Raw genomic sequence first — 27823 nt, forward strand, 5'->3', positions numbered from 1 at the left:
GAGTAACGCGAACGCGTTTAGGATAAACGTTGGAATATTAAAATTCGTACGACACTTTGGGATGCTCGCGAATAAAGTTTGGTTGGTCTGGTTGGTAATAGCAGCCGGCCACGGTGGCTCGTAAAAGATGTTATAAAATTCTAGTGAGGAGTTATGCGTGTGTCTAAAAAGCGTTATTAGGTCGACTTTATAGCGGCAGAGCTAGACTATCGAAGGAAGTTCTCCCTGGTAGCGTTTCTTTAAACTTACTTTCGGCGTGCTCGCCTGTGCAAACGTGTTCGCAAACTCAATCGGGAATTCTCAATGCACAGTAGACACCTTTAAGGAGAAATTGGCGTGCTGTTGAAGCCTCTTAGCGCGTCTACGTGCCCCGATGAATCGGGCCTTTCTTAAATATCGTCGGACGCCTGCCGTCTACTAAATCTACCGAACACGATCGATTTTCCAACCTTAGGAAATTTATCGAAGCGTACGAACAATGATGATGATAATAACAATAACAACGACGATTTCATTTACGGTTACAAAATTATACTTTATCGTGACTTAATTTCTAGACTCGAGTATTTTAGGCTTAAAAATGGTATCGCAATAAGACACGTCATTGACACGCGTCAGTCGAGTTTTAAGCGGTCTCTCTAAGCTCCCAGATAGTCAACCATCAGGAAATGTTTAAACCTGTTCGGCAACCTCGCAGACCGACCAGCGAAATTGCAGCGTCCCCTCTTGTCGCCTTGTGAACTCCGCTATTGCGCGAAAGTTAAAAAGACAATTACCATGGAGCAATATAAATGTTAGAACAAGAGCGTCCCGCGGTTGTAACTCTTCAGTGCCAGTCCTCGTTCGCCATGATAAAAGTCCCGTATAAAATATCGCTATGTCATTGAAGTTACGCTACTATTACACCCAGTTATCTTTTCTATCCGTTGCTTTTTCGCAAATGTCTCGAAACACGACACTTTCCTCCTGGAGATTAAGAAATCGAATCTTTCGAATATTCGAAAAGTTGGTGTAGTATATGTATCTTTTGGCGAAGACAAAGGTCGGCTGATTCATGAAATATATTTTTCAAACTGAATTTTTAAGACTGCTTCACGATCTTCCGATGGATAAACGACCAATCATTGCTTTATATCGTTATTAATAGCTCGTTACATTATACGTGTACTGAAAGAACACGTTGCGCGAATTCTATTACCGAGTTGAACAAAAGGAATTCTACAAAAACAATGCATCGTTTATGGCGCAAAAGGTAGGTGAAAAAAAAAGCGTGACAAGGAAACAAGATATCATTGTTCAAGCTGTGATATTGGTTTACCCCTTTCTTGTTTCAATCCCTACATTGTATCCTGGTTTATACATAACCAATCGTGTCTTTAGAGACGAACTTTCAACTTTTTTACGTTGAATTTTCGTAGGGATTAAATGTTGCTATCCTATCCATCTTTATTTATTCATATTTCATACGTATATTACAACAACTAATTTCCCTGTTCTTTCAAAGAACAAAAACGATAAATTTCCTACTTAAAATCACCTACCAACAATGGTGGGTCGCTTTTTGAGAAATTCTGCCGGGCAGCGGCAATTTTCTGCGCGTCCACTTTGTCACCTTGGCGTCACGAATCGCATCGTAAGGCGAGTGGTTAAGGTGCGATCAGACGATATTAATTAACTACGAACAGTTAAATTCCGATGGCACTTTTCGAAAAACTGCGCCCGAAAAGGCACTCTGCGCGTTCTTTGTCGCGGACGTTGCCTCTCCCGAAGCATTGTGACATCGAGGGGTGGGGATATGGCGCGTCGGAGGTAACACGCGTGCGCTGCACACAGGGTTGGTCGCGTTGCCTGCCGAGTCTCCGACCCGGCGTCGTCGCCAGTTATCGGCGAACCGCGATTCGATCCTCGTCGTTTCGAGCCGCGCTAGCGACGAGATGTAAACGCGACTCGATAAAGTTTCCTCGTACACGACGTTGCTCTCGTAAACGTGGCGTGTCGGCTATACACGCGTGTTCACTCGTTACACAGGACCATATTTTCTCGTGGTGCGAACAAAAACCCTTGGATTTCGAGGCGTCTCGATATTATTACAAAATATACTCATCGCGAAAGGTGTTGTGTGTGCTACGATCATTTCTATTCATTTTCCTTTTTCTTTTTGTTTTGGAGCAAACTTGTTGTCTTTGGTTTTATTCGGTGGTGACATTTAGGACATCGAGGTGTACGATTCGAAAGGATCGTGTGGTGGACAACGCTGGGAAGCACCAACTGCAGTTAGGTAAGTTTATTCATGATTTTTAACGATTCTGATGAATGCAACACGCACGGTGTCTATAGTGCTTTTCGTATGAAAGCACATCACGCGTCGGCACGTTTTTAGGGAAAACGCGAATCGAGATATTCGATTTAGATATTTTAAATGACGCGATTGAATGAAAATTGGCGATTGTTATTTCGACAAGCGACCGTTCACCGACTTTGATGATCATCAAACGTGTTGTCAGTATCGCGATCTTAAATAACTTGTTTCTGTACGTATAAACGTCGCTCGGTTTTATTTTGTACTCATAAACATACTGTTGATGTCTTTTTATCGCGATGTAGATTGCGTTTGAATCAGTTTTATGTACGGATATGACGATAGATATATGCGTTGTTTTCGTGCCTCTTGCATAACTAATTGTAAGCCGAGTTCCTTTTTTACCTCTAATTTCCTCTGTTTACAAATTGAAACGCGAGGCGTATGAGCGCGTCGCGGTACGAATACAACTATAACGTCGTCGTACTCGTACATAAAGCTATCCCGAATCTGAAAAAAAGCTCAAGAATGTTTACCGAACGGCGGCGGCTACAGTGTAGGAAAAAATTGTGCAGCGCGATTATGTTAACGTATTTACAAATTTTTGAAATAGGCACACTCGCTCGGATAATTAATTAAATAAAAATTAGGAATTTATGTACGTATATTGTAGTAATTGTATACGTTGTAATACCGTTGAACGACTTATTTCTCGAGAGAGATAATTCGGGAAATGTGCAACTCGAAGCGTCGAGTAATTGAAATTGTCACACTTTTCGTAATTTCGTTCGGCGATTATCGTGTTAAAAGATTGAGAGGAATTTACACAATAATTTCTCGGACGATCGAGGAAACGTTTCACAGGCTGGATAGTTAACAATTTAAAAGATCAAGTTTTTAAATGAGTATCAGGGACGTAGGAGTTTAGGAAGCGATTAATTAGAGAACAATCGTAGTGCCCAATTACTACGTTCGTTTCATCGACAGAGGCGATTGTTGTCGTCAGCCTTCTTAATCAGAACGCTTAATTCCAGCGGTGCAATAGCTTTAACCTTCGCGACGGCCCTTGAACTCCATTCGATCCAAGCATTGTTGTTTACTCTCCAAATTCACGTAGAATGTACGTAAATCGAGCCCTCAGACACTATTACAACTTTTCGGCAAAATTTCATTGATAGCCGCAGACTCTTCCATTCTCCTTCGCTCCTTTCTATCCTCTTTTGTCTTAAAATATCGGCTCGGGCTCGTGATAGATTATTCTCCAACCAGTATGTACAAGAACTTTATTTCACTCGAATTTTCAATTTCAAATTTTCGCCTCGACTTATAAAATCGAAATATATAGATATATAGATATGTATTATAATATTTGGTATTAAGTTTCTAAAATGAAACATAAAATAACGACGTTAGTTGCTGTAGGAATACACTTTTGTTTAAATAATTATTTGTATTTCGTAATTATTACATATACTATTTATTTAAACGATTATAATATAAATTCTATTTACTACTTCCTTTCTTACGTTAGCTTAAATGAAATAAATTTGTAAAATAGGTTATTTTAATGCTTGTTATGTAATTTTATGTAGCGACCATAAAAAAGCTTATAGGGCAAGGGGTTGATATTAATATATTTCATTTATTACCGTGAAACAACTTTTTACGCAAAAAAGATCGTAAAAGATTCTTGCTACCCTTGCTCGAATTAAGGGTTGCTTTACACCGTTCACTGCACTGTACTTGAAGCATCATCAAGCCTACGCAGCTACGTTTGAATCCGTAAACGCTAACCAGCCTACATTTGTTGGAATACGCAGAATGTAGGGAGGACTACGCGCGTATGTAATCGTAGAATAACTTTGTCGCAAAAATTTGAATCTTAAAATAACGTTTGCTGCCTTCGTGTAAATCGAAGACCGTGCTATAGTTATTCTTGTATACAGTACGTTGCATTCTACTTCGAGCTGCAGGACAAACTTCGTGAATTGCAAACACTATTTTCCTTGAAATACATAAAATCTACGCAACGATCGAGCGTACTAGGTGTTTTTCCTTTCTATTGTCATATCGAAACTTCGTCGTATCTTCGAGTTCCGAGGCCATATTTAGCAACGTAACCAGTCTATTTTTCTTTGAAAACACAAGAAAGAAGTTAACGATATTGTATAAATGTCTTTCACACGAACGATGTACATGCTTATTCAATATTGCGAGACATTTAACAGTTAATATTGCCTTTTCCGCGAAATCGAATCGCGAGATACCTCCGTTACCTTCGTTCGAATTAACCTATTAATCTTGTATAATTCTGGGAGTTGGTTGCATTCTATCACCGAGCTTATTTTTCTCTCAATATATAAGATCGATGACGTCACACGCCTATTAAAATACCTACCGACAATTTGTCTTTGAATGTCGGAAAATAGGGGTGGCAACTTGACGATTTAACGTAATCAGTATTCAGTATTATGGAAAAACACTCTTCCACCCAAACTTGGGCTCTGAAATACACCTGTTACACTTACTCGAGCCAATAATAATCGTTGTATCATGATCCTTAGGGTCCGTCGCACCCTACTTTAAGTCTCAAGAACCGCTCTAGCTCTGACATCGCAAATACTAATTTTTTTTTTCTTCTTCTTCTTTTTAATATTTATTCTCCATGGAATCCGAAATTTCTCGAATTATAAAAGCATTCGCAGAAAACGGATTGGCTTTGGAGCTCGTGATACGCGGATAGATTTACTCGGTCGTGAGCCGCTACGTCGATTCCGAGCTCGTTAACCAGCAACGTTATTGTTCTAAGGGGAGCACTAATTATGAAACGGGGTGATACTTACGCCGGGTTTGGTAGTGGTTCTATCGCCGAGAGTCGATGAACGCTAATGTTTCGAGCGTGTTCGTGGGCGCCGCGTGTGCAGTCGAACCTCGGCGAAGCATAGTTCGCCGAGATATAGGCGAGTTGTGGCATCGGTATGGCTGATATTACCAGGCCGGTAATGTACTGGCCGCCCCGTGCGCGCTGCGGCATTTCTCAAAACTTTGAAGCGGTCTGTGGTTACAGTTTGAATTGCTTCATTAGATCTTACTTGTACGGAACTAAAGCCATCCGGTTCAATCCAAACGATGCAACGTTTCCTACCCTCTATTCCTCTTCCTATCTTTCTCTCATCTGTCTGTCTGGCTGTCTGGGTTACTAACTACCTTTGTGAGATTTCCTACTGGCATCGGTTTCGGTTTTCGCCAGAGCAAAGGCCTCTTCGTTTGTGATTGCCACAGGATCCACCGAATGTCCGTTGAATAGCTAGTTCTCGTGTTAGCGTGTGTAGCCTATTCGCAAACGAATTACAGTGCGATCGTATTTGAGGATTTTTTTCTGTTGGAGGAAAGTAGGGCTTCTTAATTGGGAATTTGGAACAGGATGGATGACTCGGTACAGAAAATTTTAAGGGGCGAATGCGGTGGTAAATTTTAGTTAAAAATAGAGAGAAATAGCGATGTCAAAGGAAGTACGTAATCATGGTACTAATTACGGGCTACTAGAGTTTCTGCGAAAGTATGTTGAAAGAGAACCGAAAAGTTATTATTATTTACGTTGATCACGAGGCGATTTTTAAGTCCTCCCATAAACGTCGTATCTATGTACGTATTTGCAAAAGTTAATTTCCCACAAGGAATCGCCATTTTCCGCTCGTGCTACAAGTATCAAACCATTTTGTGATATATGACAGAGGATCGAAATTTATCAAAAATTTCCAACATCTTTTGGTGGGCTTGGAGATGGTGCGTGAGAATCGAGACGACGTTTATTACAGAAACCAGCCGAAAAGAAAATATGGAAAAGGAAATGCGAGGAAAGCTGGCTAACGTTTCCGGTCGCCGGAATGAACTTTCGTTACGAATTCAGCTTTTCCAGAAATTTTCATGGGAACACCGAACGACAAGACCTCTTTCACCCCTTTCATCCCCTACTTTCATCCCCACTTTCTAGAAACGCTCGATGTAGCGTGAATGCTGATCGTTGCGAGAGAGAAGCTTCGTGTGGCGAAATTAGCTGTCGAGAAACATTAGCATTTATTAATATTCATCGTGAATTGTTCGTTGATCGCAATTCTTAAAACATCGATATACATATGTAGAAAGAGGTATTTGTAGGACGGTGCGTTGTCGATGTTTTCTGGATTGTATTTGTTTAATCCTGTGGCATGTTTCAGAACGATATCTCGATCTTTCTTCGTTCCAGTTGGCGTGTCTCGAATGTTTCGAAAGATTGCCTCGATGCGTTGGTCGTAATTGAATTTTTTTTTTTTTTAAACATTGCAGATCTGATAAATGGCAAGTCATATTTTTATATCCGAGTTCTCTTGCATGATCGACCTCATATCGTTAGTCAAAATTTTACAAGTCACGAATTAAAAGTTATCGGTATTCGTAAATCTTGTTGCAAGGATAAAGCGGAGATTTAGAAAGAAAATTCGCAAATTGAGATATTTTACAAATTAGTTGATCGTTCTACTCTTGTGATCGAAGTATGTACGAATGAATTTTTGTAAAAATAATTTGGCAAACTTTTCGGATATAAGGACTTTCTTTAAATCTTTTTCTGTACTTGATATTTTCTATACTTGAGATTTTATTCGTTCGTAGTATGTTCGTAGTATTATTTCGGTCCAAGTATTTCTCGATGTTTTTCGGAATATTCGGTCAAATATTTCGTGGAAAAGTTCGCTTAAGAGTTGCTTAGTTATTAATTGAGAAAATAAAATAAAAGTAAATCGTTTCTTTTTGTAAAATTCCATAGAAAATTTTTAATATTTCCGCTCTTTTAAATCTTCGCAATAGATAAATTATTCGCAAAGATATTTTTAAACATCGTACAAAAGATCTCGTAATATTTTTTGCAAATAGCTTCATCGAGGCAAACGAAACTCAATTTTCTCTTATTCGCTTCACGAAATTTTCAATCTTCTAGATCTCTAAAAATAAACTAAAATTACAACCATTGATATTTCGAACTACGCGTTTCTTTTATCGAAATACTTTTGCGAATTATTTCGTTGCTCTAGTCAAAACTGTCAAAAAATCTTCGTTTACTCTGTTAAAAAAGTTTTGAATATTTTCGATTTTTACTTCTCAAAGGTTAACAGAACAAAAGTATTGGAAAATATTTCAAAATTTTCGGACGAAATAACGTTTTCTGACTTACATGTAGCTGTGAAAGAAAGGAAAATATAGAGGAGGATAATATTGGGTTCATTCTTGTTATTGGATGAAATTTATATACGTCGTTAATAGGAGACAGCAGGGGCCAATACACGTATTAATTAAAAAATAATTTGTTTTTCATTTCTGTATCGCGATTCGCGAAGCGGCGGTGTTTTAATTGGAACTGAAAAGTTGCCTGTGTTTCCGTGCCATTAATTACTCGGCTTCCTTTGATTTTCTGTTCCCCTATCTTCGATATTAATTTCCAATAAAAATGTTTGCACCAGAATACAAATGCATTCTCCGTTGTGAAGCATTTTATCTCGTAATAAATTAATTACTCCTTCAACAAATATACGATGTTGCACTAAACGCGAATAATTATCGATCTATTACATATTAGACTAAATATATAAAAAATTTCGGACCTGAAATTTATCCAAAACTAAACCTTTCTGTATCCAACATAAATGACAAAGCAAATTACTTTACTTGGCTGAAATAATCCTAGTTTCGTCTATTATGGCCACTTGTACGCTTGATACAAGCCTAGCGCAAAGTTTAGAAGACAAATTCCATTATTCAACGACCTCTATCCGCAACACACCAGTCTCGAAAGAAACCTCAAACCCGTAAAAACATAAAAGACCAAGAATAGAGTGAAAGTTTCCCCAGTTCCATCTTCGTTAATTCCCACCTAAAATTCTTCATCCCCTACGAAACTTGAGTGGCACCCTCTGTCGAGGGTGATCACTTCGCGTGATGTAAAACGCATAAAAATTACGATTCCTGGCACGGAAGGAACCACCCTTGTCAAAAAAGAATGGAAGAAAATGATCAGATTCTGAGGTCGCGGAAAACAGAGCGGGGAATCGAGGAGAGGGGAGGGGGAATGACGAGAGAAGTATTTCGTCGGCTGATTTACCCAGAGCGAGCTACGTGGCGTTCAATCTCCATTTGCCGGCACTTTTGAATAATAAATCCGCTAATAACAACGGGGCCGGTATTAAATTCCGCGTAAACGAAGCAGCCGTACCCACGAGTCGATACAACCCGCACGCCTCTCATTTCCTTGCACCTCTCCCATTCTCTTGCACCCTGACACGCATGCACGCACACACACACACAGATAATACACACATATCGGTTGCCAATTGAATACACGTCCGGCCCCAACTTTAATAATATCAACAGTGATGCATACATTAAGCGACGGCTAAATTAACCAGCCGTATGGTCTCTACCTGTACGATGACTCGCGACCATCATTAACGTCCTTAATGAAACAGGATGAATCGCTAAATACGGATATTTTATTGGGCGAGGTTATAAGTTACTCTTAAAAGTAGTTAAGGATTGAAATCTAGTAATTTGGAGCGAATAATAAAATTTTAGATTTTTAACTTTCGCTAATGATATCTTACTGGGAATAGGGGTGCAGACTCGAAAGTGGCTGCGTCGCGAAAAGATAAAATTCTCATAGGACGCAAAAAGATTTCAAATCGAAGTAATTTTTTATTAGCAACTGAGAAACAAATGTCGATTATAGAATGTGATTAGACACGGGAAAAGGCTAGAAAATCTCCAGTAATCCTGGAATAATAACATTGTTAGACACGATAGCTGAGACCGTCGCACACGAGACTTAACCTCGAAACCTACGTTAAGTTAGGTCTCAACGTGTGTAGGGTACTTGACAGAGAAAACGCGCGTTGAGATGAAGGCAATAGAGAAAAAAGCTGGATGAACGGAAAGAGAAAGATTCGTAGAGAAGAGCCGGGTTGGAGTGGTCTAGCGGCGGAAGAGAGGCTCGCAAGGGCAAAGAAAAGCGGAGGCAGAGGGAAATTTCGCTGGCCGAAGAGAAAGGCTTGGATTCCACTCCCTCCAGTTTTAGCCACCCTTTCCCCTTCTGCTCGACCTTCCCCAAAACATCAGCCTCCCTCCGGTCTCCGGGGGTCAATGTCTGCAACCTTGCTTCTCGCGACGGTGGCGCCGCACAATTGCAAATCCTGCGCGTGCTACGACGCGAGGCTGGTCCGACGGATGACTTTATCTCTCGAATGGATGCTACGGAAACAACGCGGACCACTGCCGGGCTATGATCACCAGCCATCAAAGTTCCGATAATTATTTTTTATTAGAAGCGAGATTTCTGGCAAACGACAGCAACGACGAACAAATTTTACTAATTTTATTATTTCACTCGTACAATACGAAACAGCGGCTCGTTACTACGTTCCCGAAAATTTCCCTAAAATAAGCCAAAATCGTAATAACCTTAACAAAACTGCGAATAAGGCTGAATAGTAATTAACAGGGCCCAGGGAAACGACTAAAAATGCATTCACAGCGAAAAATTTCGCACTTTCAACGTGAAATTCAAGTTAGGCTACTTTATCCGTGCTTTTATATTCCATCGTAGTTGCGTGCGCAGTCCACGTACATATATGGTGGACAGGATTTGACTATATTATTTTCGTATCCGGATTTCGACCTCACTTCAATCCCTGTCCTCGTCTTTCGCGGATTTCTTTCGTCGGCAATTTTCTGCATAATATATCCGTGGCTCCGGTTCGCGGGGTCAATGTCTGCCAGCTCGGTTTCCGTTTTACTCGGGACACGAGATATCTACCTGCGTGTGTGCACACACGGCTGGATAGGTTACGCGAGTCGTGAGATCCACAGGGTGTCTGGTTTCTTGCTACGCTTTGTGCCAGACAACGATATATCCAACTGCGTGCGAGCAGTTTCGCAAAAAGCAGGAGAAACGACAGCTGTAACGCGGATCTGCTTCGAATTAGGCCCTGTGGAGCTCCTGTTGCCAAGGTAGAAACCTCGCTGAAAGATTTTTTTGCATAATTTGCACGTTACTATGCGAGATGTTAATTTAATTTGAGAATTTTGGCAAGAAGAATTTTGACAGAATCGTTTGTATTTTGAAAATGGATTATTCGGTCGATTGGATCTTTCTATTTGTTACCGAGTTTGTTACTAGCTTCGATTGATACCAAACTTGTTCTTATTGTCGCTAGGTTTATTTATTGCTCAGTTTATTACTAATTTGTTAGAAATCTGTCACCAGATTATGCAACTTTGCAAAAAAGGAGAACTGAAAAAATTGCCCTCTCTATTTTCGATTTTACAAGTTGTACGAATACTGAGACATCCTGAGACACACTGTACGTACGGTGACGATACACATGGTCTGGTATCAGATCGTAATACCGATCGACACCGGATAAATCGCGATTATGGGCTGTTTGGATACGAGTGCAAAGAACGAAATGGCGCGTATGGTCGCGTATGAATGACGACACAGGTGTACTTACCATTTTCGTTTTATCCGAGCTGCGAAGTGTAACATTATCGTGATCCGGAAGATGCGGTCGGCGGAAAGTGCAAATTGGCTTCGATCGTAATCTCTTTGCCGTTAGGATCGATCATCGTCTACGTATCCAACGTTTTGGTGTTTTGGCGTTTCGGTATTTCGAGACGGAAATGCTGAATTCCAACAATTTCCTCTCGAGATAATTTGGCCGTGCAGATACGAGCCGTCGCTACTCTTTCGACTCTGTTTTTCCGACTCGATTATTTTTAGCTCTTTCCACTGTCTGGTTTTTCCGTACAGAGATATTGTTCATTTTGTCACTCGTCGAAATGAAAAATCCTTTAATTAAGACCGTTTTATTTGCGGCTTTCAGATGATCTCGCCAATCAATTTCGCGTCCTGTTTTCTGTCACCATTGTTGCTATTTTCCAGCTTCGCGGCATTCGCGTCAACGATTTTTCACTAATCCGATTATATATCGAGCAAAGAAAAATGTTGTAGATTCTCATGAAAGATGGGCGACGTGTATATTTACCGAAGTAGGTTAAGCTTGGATCATAGGTACCAGCTTTTTCATTAGATCGATATTTGGTCAAAGTTTCCATTAAATTTTAGCGATCGAAACATTCTTCGGTCCATTCTATTCAACGTAGTCCACTTCTCTGTAACTTGTTTTTGATTTTAATTCATTTTATATATAACACAATTCCATTTCTAATTGTACGAATAACTAGAGAACACCCTGTACATTCTCACACTTATCATTTCAGTCACCGACTAAACATAAACGGAAAGCGTAGTCATTGAATTATTAATCGAAGAAACAGTTTTCCTCGCGCATACGTAACGAAAAAGAGTTGCGTAAATCCTTCGTAGCCTTCCTTCCGGAAGGAACAAAATTGATTTAGAATATATTCACTGGATTATCCACGACTGCAGAAACGAAAGTCGAGTATCGACGTTCATCCGGTGCAATTCGAAACGCGAGCTTCGCGGGGATTATAAACTATTGTTAACGCGGCGATGTTTGACGAGTCGCGAGGGGAAAATTCTCGACGAGCTCCTTTGGGTACAAGGTACAATGCAATCTGGCTGGAATGTAAGTGGAGCCGAAGGTAGCCGACGATGAGAGGGCTCGAGCTCTCGCGAGATTCCCGTGTCAATCAGTCAGTCGGAATTCGAGAACGCAAGATTTTTTCTATCTCTCTTTACAGTAGCACGGAGTCTCTGTCTTTCTTTCGCTATAGGCGTCTTTCTCGCAGGCTGAAAATCTCAACTGTTGCGTCCGTTCGATGGAAAATGCGAACCCGCTGCGAAAACCCAATTACCAGAGTCTGGCGTATGGTCGAACCGCGCGCCTCTTTGAACTCGTACACGGCCAGTCCGTCGATTAATTCCGCGTTTTCCGCCCCGTGCACCCGGTCGATGGGTAATCGATCGCCAAGGAGACCGTTGAAAGTGAATTTTCTTTTTATTTTTTTGTGGTATGATGCAAATGATTTTTGAATACGCCTCTCTTGCATGAGAATTTAGGGTACTCAGGTTGGACGTGCTGCATCTGTGGAAAATTTGAAGGGGCGAGAATGCACGGAAGACACAGAGCATCTAAAGATACATAAAACGTCCAAAGCATAGTAATTGTAATATATAGCGGAGGAAATAGATTTATCGAAAATTATTTTTGGAAATGCCATTATCGAGCAGCCAGTCCTTCTTTAATCTTTTCGTAAAAGAAACGATACTACCTGTAAAGTTATTTACACCTTGAAGTTAGAAGGCAAAATTCCTTGAAAAGAAGGAGGAATTTGTAATCTCGACGTTACTTTTTACAAGACGAGTGTAAGTTTCGTCTTTTATCCGATCTAAATCTCTGTAAAACAAATAACGCGAGCATATAAATTAATTACTTGGACGAAAAGGATGACTCAGGGTCAAGAGATCCGTGAAAGCCTCTAATTGGACGAAAGTGAAAAGTTGCGCGGCGAAATTAAGCGCGGGGTTTAAACGCACGCGAGCATGAACATTTTTTTTCATTCGGCCGAAGTTTGAAAGCGTATTGCGGAGCGCAAATTTATTTTGACTGTCGGAGCTATCGATGAATCTATTTTGACCATCGATACTGCACCGCTCTCGTAAATTGTACTTTGGCTTTGGTTCCATACGTACAGTGAAAAAACAAGCCAAAGCTATTAAATTTTACAGTCCAACTGTTTGAAGCAGCCCGCAATATTTCATATTGAAAGAAGCTCGTTTCCCCCGATCCTTTCGTATTTACACCCCTAGAGCGTGACTATTAAATAACTTTAACTTTAAAATAATTACGATATATATTTTACGATTTTTTATTTAAGCTTTCCTCACCATAAGATATTTGTAGCGTTACGATATTTCTCAGAAGCAAAACACGTTGAGACTCGAAAACCATATTCTTCCCGTATGTTTGAGATTCTCTCTTTAGAAATTTCTTGGCTGTTTGTGCCTTGCACGCGCGCAGACTAACAAACAATTCGGAAATAGACAGAAATTTCGCATTGTGATATACGACATTTTGGACGTCGATATTACCAATACTAGACATATTTCACGTTATATTTATCCGAAAACGGCGAGGGCGGAGCTGGAGATTCTTCCTTTAAAACGAACCCTCTAGCCATTTTACATGTATTAGTTTTTTCACAACTTTGTAAGAAGGGGTTTTCCGTAATTAATCAAAAAGTCATTTTCCCTCCGGCTTTCTATAGGGATTACGTGTTAAAAGTTTCAACTTACAAGATGAATATCTCCGTTTCGGTAAGGCTGCACTCTGTTTGAAATTGAACAACGTATAGATAATGTATAAAGTAAGCCATGGTGAAAATTTCAAAGGAATTGCAAGAAAGTCAATCCGCGTTGCAAATACCTTAATAAATTACAGCCACTTGAAAGTTTCTTTTATGTTCCAGCAAGTTTTTCAAATTCTCAATTGTTTTAAGCATCAGCAAAGAAACGAGGAAACGTTTGCCAAATTTTCGTGGCAAGTAATTGCAATTAAAATTTACTTTTTTGTATATACAAGCGTTATTTAACGAAACTTCCTCTACCTGTCCACTTAATTCTGCCCCCGATATTGTATATAAAAGTTTTCTATCGTGAGCCATTGAACGTAAAAAAATTCACGGAATATTCAATTAGAAATTCACGTATGATCCGGTTTACGTATTCCTTTTGTTTCCGGTTTTGCGACGGGCTTGGAGAAGCAAAAAGGTCGGTCATTTGCGTAATGCCCCGTGCAAGTATCGTAATGGCCGATAAATGATTCGGTATCGATAACATACGGTTCCCTCGATATTAGGAACACGGTTTCCTAAATAGTAAAATTTCTCTTCCTTTTTCTCTCGCTTTCTCTTCGAAGCAATCAGCACGGTAAGACGCTCGAGGCTGCATGGAACCGTACGCGACGACATATTAGTGACAGATAGGGTATTAGCTGGAATTGTCGCTAAAGTCAATTTTACACGCGAGCAGTTCGATTCCATTCGTTGGAAATAATATTTTTCTCTTCTACCTCTTATTTATCTTCCTTTGGTACTAATATATTGGAGAATATAATAGCCCGATAATGGGGCAGATTCGGTTTTAAAATTATTGCTTGCTGTTGTAAGAAGCATTAGAGCGAGTGAGACTCGAGCAAATATTCTTTCCACGGTACTCTTTGGATTGTGAAATTGGATTGCGTTGTTGATTTTGAGAGATAAAAGGATATATATTTTATATTTTAACGTCTACATCGTGTAATTAACGGTTTGACGATTGTTTTTCATTGACATTACCTTTTGTTTATACGGTTTAGATATATTTTTGTTTAAAACACTATACGTTCTTTAAATATCTGTCACAGCTTGCGAATATTACATTTCACAGCATAATAATATTAATTTACGAATAAATGGTTAGACATAAATATGAAATATCACGATGCGACGTATCAGGTATTCGATTTCACCGTGTGTATCAATTTCGTAAACCTTTTTTGAAATAAATGCTTTCATCTTTCTGTAGATCATTTTACGTATAGCGTATCGTATCAACATTGAAAATTTGAACTTTCGCGAACGATTAAAATTTTTCAGGAGTCGCATTCAACCAGATACTTCTCGTTGAAAATCGGAATAATTTCGTACATTACCGCGTACAAACATAAATAAAAGTACCAAACAGAGACGAGATACGAATATTAAAATCGGCTGTAAAAATCGAGAATTCCATATCTCTTTTCCTCTGTCATCAAAAATACTAATATTCTTCGGGATAATCGTCTCCCAAATCGTTCATTCCAAAGTCCCAAAACGATTAACGCGTATGCACGGTTTTTTACGCCTGACATCGGAAATATAAATATTTTTCACGACAAAAGAGATACTAAATTATTTTTTAAATGAAAAATTCGCCCACAATGATTAAAAACACGTGTACTATTTTTCGAAAAAAAGAAAAAATAACAATAAAAAAGGTAACTGGTCAATTTCGACTGCAATTTCGAGGCTATCCAACAAATCTCTTCGTACGAACGAAACTAAAAGAGGCGATCAATCTGGATGCTGAAATATGACGGCATTGGGAACCACGAGATGGAATAATCGAGCGAGAGCGAATTGTTCGATGGAGTAGTCGTCGCCGTCCAATTAGGCGAACCGGTAACGATCGTTTTTTCCCCCGACGAAATCTCGACAGCGCTTTATAAGCTAGGTCTGATCCTAGATTAGCGTTAATTTTGAAACGCCGGACCGATCGACCACTCGTAAGTGGATTCTTCCGACGAGTGGCGTCGTACTCGATGAGTAGGATTACGTATCAGCTCGGTGCACGACGTATAATCGAGTAACCACCAGTCTATTAGTTCGATCGAAAAGTTCTGTCCCCAAATTTGTTTCGTACTTGTTACTTTATTTCCGAATTTTCGTAAACCGCCGGTGTTTTTTTTTTTTTTTTAAGTATTACGCGATTCAGTCACACGTGGGACGCACTTCGGGAGTCGGTTGTAGAAAAGAAAGGAAAATGTTCGTATGTCTTCGTTTATGAGACGCAATGAATTTTGCAAACAGAACAAACTTATCGAAAATGTTGAAACACTCAGTAACAGGACCCATGGCAGGACGTTTACAGGTTTGCCTTGAAACGTAACGTGGTCATTTTCAGCTCCTTCGTAGAGGTGACTAGATAACACGAAATCGATAGAGAAAATTGCTTTTCATCGTTTTCGGGTGTACGATCAGCTGCAGAAGTGGCTTGCACACGTTCACAAACATATTTCGATTTACGTAATTTGATTTTTAAAGCAACTTCTTGCGTCTGTATATTTCGTTAATGATCGTTTAAAAAATCAAGCGATGAAAATTTATATCTATTCGATAACTCTTCTTCTTTCGCGAGAACTATCTAATACCTTAGACTAGAATTTACGACAGAAGAAGGTATTTCCTGATGATAACGAGATATTCGAATACAGTCACGTTCTTCTTAAATCATTTTAGAGTAAATGCTAGACGGTTGAATGGTCTGAGAGGTGTAGAACAATGGTAGAATTTAGTAAGAAGGAAAAGTTCTAAATAAATATCAGACAGAAAGGAAGTAAAACTCGAGAGATACAGGAATATTCTGTGAAAGGAGAGAATGTATGAAATTGAAACTTCAGAAACAGTCTTGTGAGAAATATCGCGTGCCAGCCTCTCTTATCAGACATTCTTTGCCGAGTAAACTTTGAAGATGTGCCTGGAAAACATTTTTTAGATTCTGCTCGCTCGCGGATTATAACATAGAGGATTTAGCCGAGGAAATTTACAAATTAATCCGCTGATTAAATAATTTCAATGCAGTGACTCGCTTGATTAATTATACATGTGTATAATTATATTATTTCATATTCGTGCAAGGTATACAACGCGTTATAGAATAGTATTTTTTAAAACCTTGAATGATTTGAATTTTAATTTCAAAATAAATGGTTTATCCTAAAAGTGATTTATGACGATGAAATATAACGAATCTTTTCCTTTCACTTGTTACTGATCGCTATCGCGTTTCTCTTAGTTCATTTTTATTTATTTTCGTGTAGGATTTATTTCTCTTAATTATTATCGCGAACACACAGTAGGAAAACAATTATTTTCTTTCACATAAATCACGAATTCACTAGGGAACAAACCATTTACATCGCAATTAAAATTAACAATTGAAATTTGTTTAATGGAATAGCTGAAAATTTCGTCGAATGGTTCGGTATTCTCATAACAGGCCAATGTAACGCAGGATAAGCGATAAATTCTATCCTTACTGACTTTTGCTTTCGTTCGATCAAAAAGTTCACCAACTAATTAATTTGGCAATGAATTTCCCTGAATCCAATTAAAAAAAAAAAATCGAATTACCTTTCTATGTAATATTTGCGATAATCTTCCATTATTATTATCGCAAAACCAAACGTGTTGATCGTTTTATCCGCTTTCGTATCTCTCGTCAAACAACGAGAGAAATTTCGTCGTTATATTTCATACGTCGTATAATACGACTCAAATCATCCTGATTAGTCGCATCTCTGGTTCGAATAGGCGGCCGTCAAACGCCATAAATCCGGCTCGATTCATCGCCTAATCTGTAAATTCAAAATGAGTTATTCTCTGCTGGGTAGTTGTGTATGCCTTTCTGGAACGTTGGTTGCCTGATATCTTCTCTCTACATAGATACTCGCTCGCACACACACACACACACACACGTGCACATGTATAGGCACACAAGTTGGCTGAAGCGTACGAATGTGGAGTGTAAGCTGGTTGACCTTTTGACCCACAATTGGTCATCGAAATGCCAGTGTAATCGGTCATTGTTGGCAAACAGTGGAGAAGTGGTCGTAAATGGAGGAGCTGCTGAAAATTGAATTCGAAGTCGCGATTATCGATCCGCCTCTGTTGCACGCGTCTTCTCGAGGATCCTTTCAAATGGGATTGATTAACCCCGTTTGTTTCCAGAAACGATCCAGTAATTAATTCTTGTTCATTTTACAGTCTTGCCGAGTTTGACTTTGATGTTCAAAGCATCGATCTGCCACTTATATCCGCGTATGTGCGCGTTGTACGTGGATCATTAGGATTAATTTCACATTGATCAACAATGTCGACAATGTTTCAAGTTTGTCCGTAGCGCACTTTTCTAGTTTTATATCAAGTTTCCAAGCTCGAAAACTTAAGTCTTACAGTCTTCGCCATATTTCCATTCCACCGTGTTAATTCGTGGAAATTCCAAATTCCATGGTCGATTCGACAAACTTTCCAAACGAAGAAAACAAATTCAATAAAAGTCTGGAACGAAAACCTACCAGCGACATAAACGCGAAATCCGAAACATTCTCCAACGCCAGCCTCTAAAATTCCCACCATACTGTAATTTCCCCCAAGGATTCCAACAAATTCTCCACGCATTCAATTTGGTAAAAATCCCCGATCTCGATCCAATTTCACCATCCATTCTACGAAAGCGAAATAAAATTCCCAAAGCGACAACAATGGTGGAGAGAGCCGTTTGACAAACAGCGTTGGTAATTAAATCGAACATCGGTACACGGGAGGAGTCAAGCGGTTGGAACAGTTGGTAACTAATGTAAGCAATAACGTCGCTTTAAGCTGGACCTAATGACTGTAACTATGGCCAGGATTAGCCGTTAACTTGGCCGTAAACGTTTCCTTCGGGACCTTTCGACCAACACACGGCAGCGAACCCGCGGAACATGGCTGACCGAAAATGTGGCCGCACTCGTTGCCCCAAAGTGTGAAATACGATCGCGACGGAGCACCTCTTCGAATCCTCCAGCCCCTCGTTTCCCAAGAAATACGCGACTTATACACGGTGTCCCCGTACAAATTCGATGTAAGCAAATCGCGGTTTACGAGGAATTTCACTTTCTGGCGGGAACCGAGCTGCCGATTTTCCCGTCGACGGTGTAGAATTTTCTGTAAGCTGCGAAATATGGGTGTTACAGGGGATTCGAGACGCGAGGAATTTCTATTTCGTACATTTTTGGCTCGCAGCTCGGATACTTTGTAATTGGGGTGCTGAAGCGACGAATGACGCGTGTAAGTGGCAGAGGCGGATCTTTCCACAGAATATGTAAGGACGAAAGAGTTCGCTTTTTAATATATATTTCAGTGTTGTAGATTTTCGACGTTTAGCGCTCTTACAGATTTAGAACGAATGGAAGAAGAGTTTCGCTGGGTTTGTTAAATTTATTTTACCATCGAGTGTATTTATTGTATTTACGCAATTACTTGATATAAGTTCGAGCGTTTGATATAATAAAATTCTATTTAGAATACCTGATATTAAGATAACCACGTTAAATTCAAGTCATGTAGAAAAATCCACATAAAAGGCACGCGTTGAATGTATTTGTTGTACATGGACTTGCAAGGAAGCGAGCGAACGTATCCATTAATCACACGGGACGAGGAAAATCGCGTTAACAAGCGGAAGCTCGCGGTGACAGGCGAAAGACACCTGGTAGACGGATGTAGGAATTTTTCCAGCGAGCCAGGAAATTTCATATCGATCGTGCAGCCAGATTAGCTACGCGTACACCGGTTAATTGTCGGTGTATGAAAATAGCAGGTGCCTGGTCGTGTCGACCGAGCTTCAAATTGCGAACGTTTCCGCGTTCCTAAAGAGTCACGGAAATGCGAAAACAAGCGAATCCGCGGAAACTCTACGGTCGAGTATAATATCGTCGGTTAACGTTATTATTCTGGGCCAAGAGAGTCGAGAGGGAGGAAGCGGAGCGAGTTAGCTCGGTATTGTGCAACTCGTGTCGCTTGTCGTCGGCTGGTTCGTTAAATTTTTTAATCCCATCGACGGCGCGCCCGTCCCGACGCCATTAATCTTTCACGCGTCCGGCATGCCCGATGATCGTATCTCGCGGTTCCTCGCGAATGTTTGTCGGAAGGGTGTTTCGTCGGTGATACTGGAACTTTGAAACGCGCGCAGACATTTGCAAAAGAGAGAATAAGTACGGTAGTGTTGTCAGAAAAATAGACTCAGTAAAAGCTGTGGATTTTTATTTGGCGCGTTGAATCTTTATACGATAGCATCGACGCTCGTTACGCGTTATATTAACGATCGAGGAGTTTCTTTAATTGTTAATTACTCGAGTTTCTTCTCTGAATGGATTTGAAGTTGGCGGGTCATTCGTACGATAGCTAGATAGTTGAAGCTACTGCCGAGTTATTAAATTACTGTACAAAAGAAAGTTCTTACTGGCCAATTTCGCAAAGGGAAGCAAGACATCCGTGTTAGCCGGAAGAATAATCATGGTACTGCGCAAAGCTCCAAGATATATCGTTTCATTCCACTCGATAAAACTGGTAAAAAAAAAAAAAAACTGTACTATACATTTCCCGAAGCAATATATACATATATTCGAAATATCGAGCTTACAAAGCCATCTTGCAAAATAAATCGCTTCGAACGAGTATTTTCTTTTGTTACGGCGGAAATTCGATCGATAGACGAACGAGGCTCGATCGTTGAATTTACCGCAAGCCTATAGACTATTTTTTCTGTTTCATAGAAGTTTATCAAGTTGGAAGTGTATCAAATAACGGTTACAGATCCGCTAAATTTACGAGATCGTGTGTTACTGGCAGATACAGGCATAACTCGCAGGAATACTATGGAATGTGTTTCGCAATACTGCTGACACTTGTGAGCCACGAAGAAATATTGGCAAAACTCGCGTAGAATCGTGTAGCTTCGGGCTTTACAGAAAACATTCTTCCCCGTAGGATATTCAAATTCTCTTGCTCCGCGAATTCGTTAAATTTTACGGGTTAAATGAAATAGATTATTATTATTATTCGATCTATTCTTTAGAACGCGTTTCCATGAAAATGAGCACCGACTAATGGAACGTGACCAGATGGGAAGCGATCATGATAATGTGGCGAGGTAACAGAGATTTTTAGACGAAGGTCCTGGGATTGGGTTTGCACAGTATTCGTGTTCCAATTGAATTTTTATCTTCCTCTTTTTAGAATAATTTTCGTAGCTAAAAAAGTAAAATAATTTTCATCCAACTTCCTTTTTAAATTTTTTCATTCCATAAAATACACAGCGATGTCAAACTTTCGATCGATTACGTGAAATTACTCGAGTTATTTCTTCTTTCGACTATTCCAAATGTCCGGTTACGCGAAACAGTCTATAAATCAAATTTCAGTTAGAAACGAATGAGATCCGAATAGCGTCTCGCTTGTGCGGATCGAGTTTGTATAATAAATAGAGGTTAAGTATATTTTGTACGAATTGCATGTATTAAATATCTGATATATCAATAGAATTGGATTAGGCCTGGTTATCGTAGAACAAAGTAGATTAAACCCGATCAGTAGTGAATTAAATCGGATTAATCTGGATTAATCTCGAAACTGGTTAGATTAGCTAGGATCTATTCTGTTTCAGGTTAGGTTAGGTCGAATCGTTTCAACATTATGTTGAGCTAGATTGAAATAGTCATACATTGTGCCGGATCCTGCTGGATTAGGTAGCCTTAGAGTGGGTTAAACTTAAATTAAGCTAGGTTCGGTTCAAACAGCTGCCTAATTTTTCACGATAATATCTAACATCCTTGCTTCGCTTGCTTCAATGATCTTGGAATAAACGTATCGCGCTATAGATTTCTCCTCAGCTTTTCTAGGAACGAATCCTGAGCGCATTCGTACGATTGAATTTGGATTTATCAAGAATTTTCAATTGAATTCGAATTAAAATGGTACATAATATGGAACTCGTATGACTATACATATATGTGTGCAATAACTCTGACGTGGTTCATCGCATGGATAGAAAACTGTCAAAGGGATAACAAAGCCTATAGATGACACACATCATCGGTGTAACTCGATCGGATCGCGAGAACCTAACATTTGTTTTCCTTATCCATAGATCTACACGTAGCTAGCTCGACGCATTCGCCTAAATCCGACCTAACCTACAAATCCATCTTAATATAGAGAATTTCTTAGAATCGTTTTGCCATTCGCGTTTACACGACGCCATCGTAAAATTATATCCGCGGCTTGGAAACAATTTCTCCAGCCCACGAAACTCCTCTTTATCCGTGTCTACGTTACAGCGTATATCGATTTCCACTCGAGGCGAACGGGATCGGTTCGCCTTAAGAAGGGAATACAAAAATATGTGCTTAAGCCCTCAATCGGCCCGTCTACGTAGCGATTTACATGAGAAGACAAAAACTTGCTTTCGAGGCATCCTCTCCTTCCTTTCTACTCTCTTCTTCTCCTCTGTCTCCATGCTTCTTCTCATCCTCGTCGCGCGAACACACTCTGCACTCTGCACGCCGAGTGCGAACGCGGCGAAAGGAAAAGCTGGCTCAGCGAGACTCGTGCGGTACTTTGCATTTTACAATGGCAAAGATATTATGTAAAGCGACTGCGCTCGCGCGCGCCACTACACACACACACACACACACACACACACGCACACGCACTCTCTTTCTCCTTAAAACGTCCCTCGAAATTTCTTGATTTTTACGGTGCACGCGTTTGTCAATTGTTTCAGACAATAGTTCAGTTACATTCTTGTAATAGTCGTGCTAAGATTATTCCTTTTGTAGAGAGGAACGTTCGAGGATGTTCGTAAGGGAAGTTTGATTTTTACTATCTTTTCTCGTGCATAACAATTATAAAATTAAATAATACGAACAGAAACGTTCGCTTTAAAATAAATCGTAAGGGAATCGAATTCTCTCAGTGAAGATTTATAAGTTTCCAAGTTCTTAGATCAATTTTTATCACCCTGTATGCAATCCCAATTACTCGCTCTTCGTCGTTGTTAATCATTAGAAAAAATTCCACTGTTGATAAATTTATCTAACGCTTCCTTGGCTAACGTGAAATTCGACGTGGTTCTTTTCTGCTTGTTATTATCGATTGCTTTTATAATCACGCTCACACTATCCTCGTCTCTTTTTTCGTTTTAACCCGTGCTGCCCTCTATCTAGGGCATCACCGCTGTCCCCGCCAGCCGTCTTTACACACACACTTCACCCGATCTAAAGATCCATAGATCGTTGTTTAAGTTTTATCCTCTATCCACTACAAAAGCTTTCGAACCGTACACCAGGTGACATGTATAGTAAATATAAAAACAAGAAAGAAACGCGGTGGAAAGTTGTCGTAATTTTTATAGAAAATACGCTCGTCAACGTAACAACGAATAATTAAAAGGAAAAACGAAAGGAATTCTACATGTCTGTGTGCAGTCGAAATCTAATATTTTTAATCAGTATTCACAGTGCCGATTCAAAGAACTTTTGTTTGCGATTTTTTAAAGAAACCTCCTACTGTTTTATAGATCTGTTGAAACGCGCTCCAATTCCTATTAAAGTAATTGGAATGGATTCGTTCCAACTAACAAATTCGCGTTTTTCCTTCAATAAATTTATACGCGAACATTTGTTCCCGACTTCTAATGCATTGTTCTATCCATTGGTTGCTTTTCACGTAGCGTTCTGTAAAACAAAATTGTTACGGCTGCGCTCGCTCTTCTTCTAGCTTCTAGCACAGTTGAAAATACTACACAAAATATACAATAAAGTACGATACACGGTAAAAATTCAATGGACTTCACATATAGTGTAAAGTAATATATACTGCGTGACGTTTTGAAGGCAACCTGTATATCGTCAAAAATATTGATCACGCGACACCTCACGAAGATCGAAACGGATTGACGATATTGCTGCGAATATCATCTGTCGCGTGTGGCTCCCTCTAGAATTTATGAAAAATAACAAATTCTAACCGATGCCAATTACACGAGCGTGCAGGCGATTTCGGCGCAGTTGTCGGAAACAATATCCCGTTGTAGAACGTTGGTGTGCAACCGATGCAAGTCCGTATCCGCGCACTTGAGCGCTTAAAACGCTCCCTTTCGCCCTTTTTTCCCCCGGTGTCACTTATCCGCCGTAACGCTTTTAGTCCCTTCCGTGTCTGTGCCTGTGTACAAAGTGTCTACACGTTGCTATTCTCTAAACTGCACGCCGTTGCATATGGAAATCCACGCAACGTCGCTTCTTACATTGCACGGACACGTTGGGGCATTTAAATTTATTTTTCCGCTGCTTCCTTTTGTCCCGTGTCCCGAGCAACGTTTACCCAAGTTTGGAACTTGCTGCACCCGTTCTTCAGCAAGGGAACGATTGTTCTTTTCTCTTTTCTTCGTATTTTTCACTCTGTCCGCCATCGGATTACCAGGAATTAGGAGACTCTTTCGTTTTACTGGTTTTATAGGTTACGTGGATGTTTGCCTGCCGTTCTGTTAACGAAGCTAATCAGGTGATTATTTCTATTACAATGTCGTGTTACAAACAACGGATATTATCGCGGTAAAAATGTCAATGATCTTAGAATAGTGCTGGAAAAATAGCCTTCGATGTTCGATTTTAGTGAAACACCTGATACACGGTGATTTGTGTTTGCAACTGTGAGTTCCAATATCAAAGTAAAAAGTATTTGAAGACAAATATGTAAGAATGAAATATTAACAAATGGTTAAAAAAGAAAAGACTCGTTCCTCCTAAGCAATTAATTACGATCGATCGAGCAAAGTTCGAAACAATTAAACCTCCAATTAACTGGACTACGCAAATTTATCCGTTTCTTAAATTTTAATTAAGCGATCCGCTAACGAAGGCTACACTATCAGGATATATTTAGAAATTGTGTCGTGGAAAGATAAGTTGGGAACGACCAGAACTTGTTTTTGTTCCAGTGAACCGGAAGACCGGAGAAGGTACATACTTGACTTCGTTAGGGAAGTTAGGTTGCTCCCTGCTGTAGCTAAACTTTCCTCGAACTTCGATTATCCAAACTCATTGGAGAATACATTATTTGAAGAATTGATTTGTTTGAACGATCGAACGATCGGGTTACGAGTATATCGTTCGCTAACGTAATAACCTACGGTCTAAGAGAACGTTGTAAAACGAAGAGTATATAGTGAGTATATACACATACATGATCTTAACATATTTTTCAAAATCTACGCATAAACGAATCTTCTCAAAAGTTATCCGACGACGTACGAATGTTACGTACTAGCAGACTAAAACACTAAACATTGCCAAACTTCAACTACCCGAAAATCTGATCCAAAGTCCTCAGTCTCGCGAACAACCACAATCTTTCGAGTTTGCGAAAACAGGAGCCAGGCTAGGCTCCAAATAGACTCGAAACCGAGAGCAGCTCCGAGCTGTAGCAGAGTTAATGACAGGGCACGGTTGGGCCAATTATTTAACCAATTATTTACTCGGCGCAGGCCGGTAAACCGGTTTTATCAGCAAGTCCTCTGACCACGGCTCGCAATGGCAAACAAGCCGTGGCGTTGCAGGTATCTCGTGTGTCTCGGGCCATGCACTCTTCTCGCGGCGTATCGATTTCTCGCGTCGTTACGTGGTACGCGTGTACACGTTACGTTCAACCAGGCCACCAGGTTATCTATACGGGCCGTTTTAACGCGGACCATTGTCCTTACTGAATCGCATTCCACAGATACTGTCAGTTTCCTGCTGTCGTTGCTCCTCTAACAACGCTATCGTTGCTCACATCGAATTCATTATGCGGTGTGTAGGTGGTTTTCATGTTGGTACCATTATGGATCTCGAAAATTTCGAGCATCTCCCCAATGGTATCTATAGGTGAGCAAAAATTGAAATCTATTTGATGGCTCAGCTTGTATTTGGGATCGACTGTCATTTCCTTTGATGTATGATGTTAGGATGATGTTAGGGGAATGACACAGAATGGCCAAGTTTACTAGGAGCGAGAAATTGTAAAACTTTGTTATTTTTTAAATTTTGTTACGTTAAATCAAGGGTGGATTCAAAAGACAAGGGACTCGTTGAATCAAGGAATTTGGCTATCGTTGAATTTGTATACTAGAAAATTAAACGAGTTGTGGATCGGTCATGGATCATAAGATTTGGTACTGTAGGATTCTTGATCGTTTCCAAAGCTACAATTTTCACATTGTGTCGTTCAAATAATTTCCAAGATTCGTTACTTAAATCGATAATTCTTTGCTCTCCTATTGATTGGGTTAAATGATACAACCTCGGAGCAGTTGAAACATCTTGCCATCTCGAACAAGCGTCGCAATTTACAACACCCAACGACCAATCTCGCCCATCCCTGAACACCAAACACTCTGCCACTATGAAAACAGGAAAAGGGAGGAAGAAAGGCCATACAGAAAAAATTCTCTCTCTCGTGCATCAGCTAGGGAAGGACTGGTGAACCTCCTCGCTCAAAGATGCATAGAATTTTCTCCGGCTGACGCCGGATGATTCAATGGGTCCATGAACAACCTTCTACGGATGGAGGAGGTTATGTGTGTCAGCCGGTTCTTCCATTGTACCAGTGCACACGTACACGCAAAAACGAAGGTCCTAGAAACACTCGTCGCGGATTTGTCATCGTAAATCGTCGGTTGGGATAATCCTAAAAGGAAGAGGGAAAAGAACGAGAGAGAATGAGAGAGAAAGAGAGAGAGGGAGAGTGGACGGCGAGGGAGTTTTTCCGGTGCTGTCTTCAGCCGGGACACATTTCACAATTAGCTCGGTATTACGTCGACAGGATTAAAGGCGCACGACGGAAGGTTGCCGTGTGTCTGGTATTCTTGACGCCTGGCGCGTTATTTATGTGCCAGTCCCTAATTAAGTTCAGCCTGTAATCGCCCTAATCCACTTTGCCTGGGAGAACGCTTCCGATTCTTAAGTGCGATCTCTTAGTCGACCCCTGTTCTATTTGTACATGTGTCTTCGATATTGTTTGTCGAAAACCTACGATCGTGTTCTTGGTCCGACTTTGATTCTAATTGCATCGACTATAACGCTTTACGTCGATCGTTTATTATATTCGCATACAACTGCTGCATAGAGTCTGTTGTACGGCTACAACATCATACGTGGCTCGCAAGCGTGCGTGGGACGTAAATATCGACTGGGAGCTTTGTATTCATTGCAATATTCAGAAGTTTGGTAATGATATTAGGAAGTTTGGTAATCTGTTAGTTCGTTATCACCCTTCTCTCTATTCGTGTTAGATCTGGCCCCCTGGATTTTGTACTTCATTCGAGGCTGCGTCTACCCATGGTTTCGCGTCTAGCTGACGTTTTATTTGCTCCCAGTACGAAGTTGTAACGTACGTGACTCTTGGATTGTAAGGGGCTTGTTCTTATTGCATCTGGGACCTTGTTCCAACCCCGTTTTACACTTTGCACTTCCGCCACGCTTCAGAATCGTAATTTCTGATGCCGCTTTACCTTTGCTTACACGTTCCGTTAAAATTCCTCCAGTCACTTTATTATTTTCCACTTTGATGTGTTATTACCTTAATCCTCTTCTTCGATTCGTCGGTATTCGACGATCACGATGTTCGAAATTTATCTTTTCGCATCTTTGTTCGCATCTTTTGTTTCAAACGGTTAATAATCAAAGTAAAGCGAAAGGTCCTCGCGAATACTTTATCAGAGTTTCTTCGATTGGTGGTTTCGGCCAGATTTCTCCGTACCAGATTTTTATATCGACTCCTGCGGTCGTTTCCTCGAGAATCCAGGAGATTCTCGGAGATCCGACGCGAGGTAGGATTCTTTCATTTCGCATCCGCGCGTCCGAAAGTTCGTTTCAGCCGCAACTCCGAGCTTTTGCATAAACGCGAACTCGCGACCGGAAACGTTTCAATATCGCGGCAAGTTGTAGAACTAATATTCCCCGCTGTGTGTACGTAGAGAGCATGGAGCTCACATATTTACCGTGACACAATTTTGGTAAATAGAAACGATGGAACGTGTAATGGAAGGATCGCGAGTTCCCTTCGAGAATCGATTCGGACTCTTGTTTAAACTGTTCGGAAACGTTCTTCGCTAAAGTTTCCTGTCTTTCTATCTGT

General features: G+C 40.2%; 1 protein-coding gene across 3 annotated transcripts in view; it reads left to right on the forward strand.

Moving 5' to 3' along the window:
* The first annotated feature begins 1855 nt into the window (after window positions 1-1855).
* The window catches only part of LOC100643304, a 316203-nt gene continuing 290235 nt past the window's right edge, over window positions 1856-27823 (forward strand). For all 3 annotated transcript variants that reach the window (XM_048413546.1, XM_003401592.4, XM_020867214.2), the window contains exon 1: window positions 1856-2278. The gene's annotated coding sequence lies outside the window, so the exon portion shown is untranslated. The remainder of the gene's footprint in view (window positions 2279-27823) is intronic.

The sequence above is a fragment of the Bombus terrestris genome, chromosome 16, assembly GCF_910591885.1.
Source record: "Bombus terrestris chromosome 16, iyBomTerr1.2, whole genome shotgun sequence".
Classification (NCBI taxonomy): Eukaryota; Metazoa; Arthropoda; class Insecta; order Hymenoptera; family Apidae; genus Bombus; species Bombus terrestris.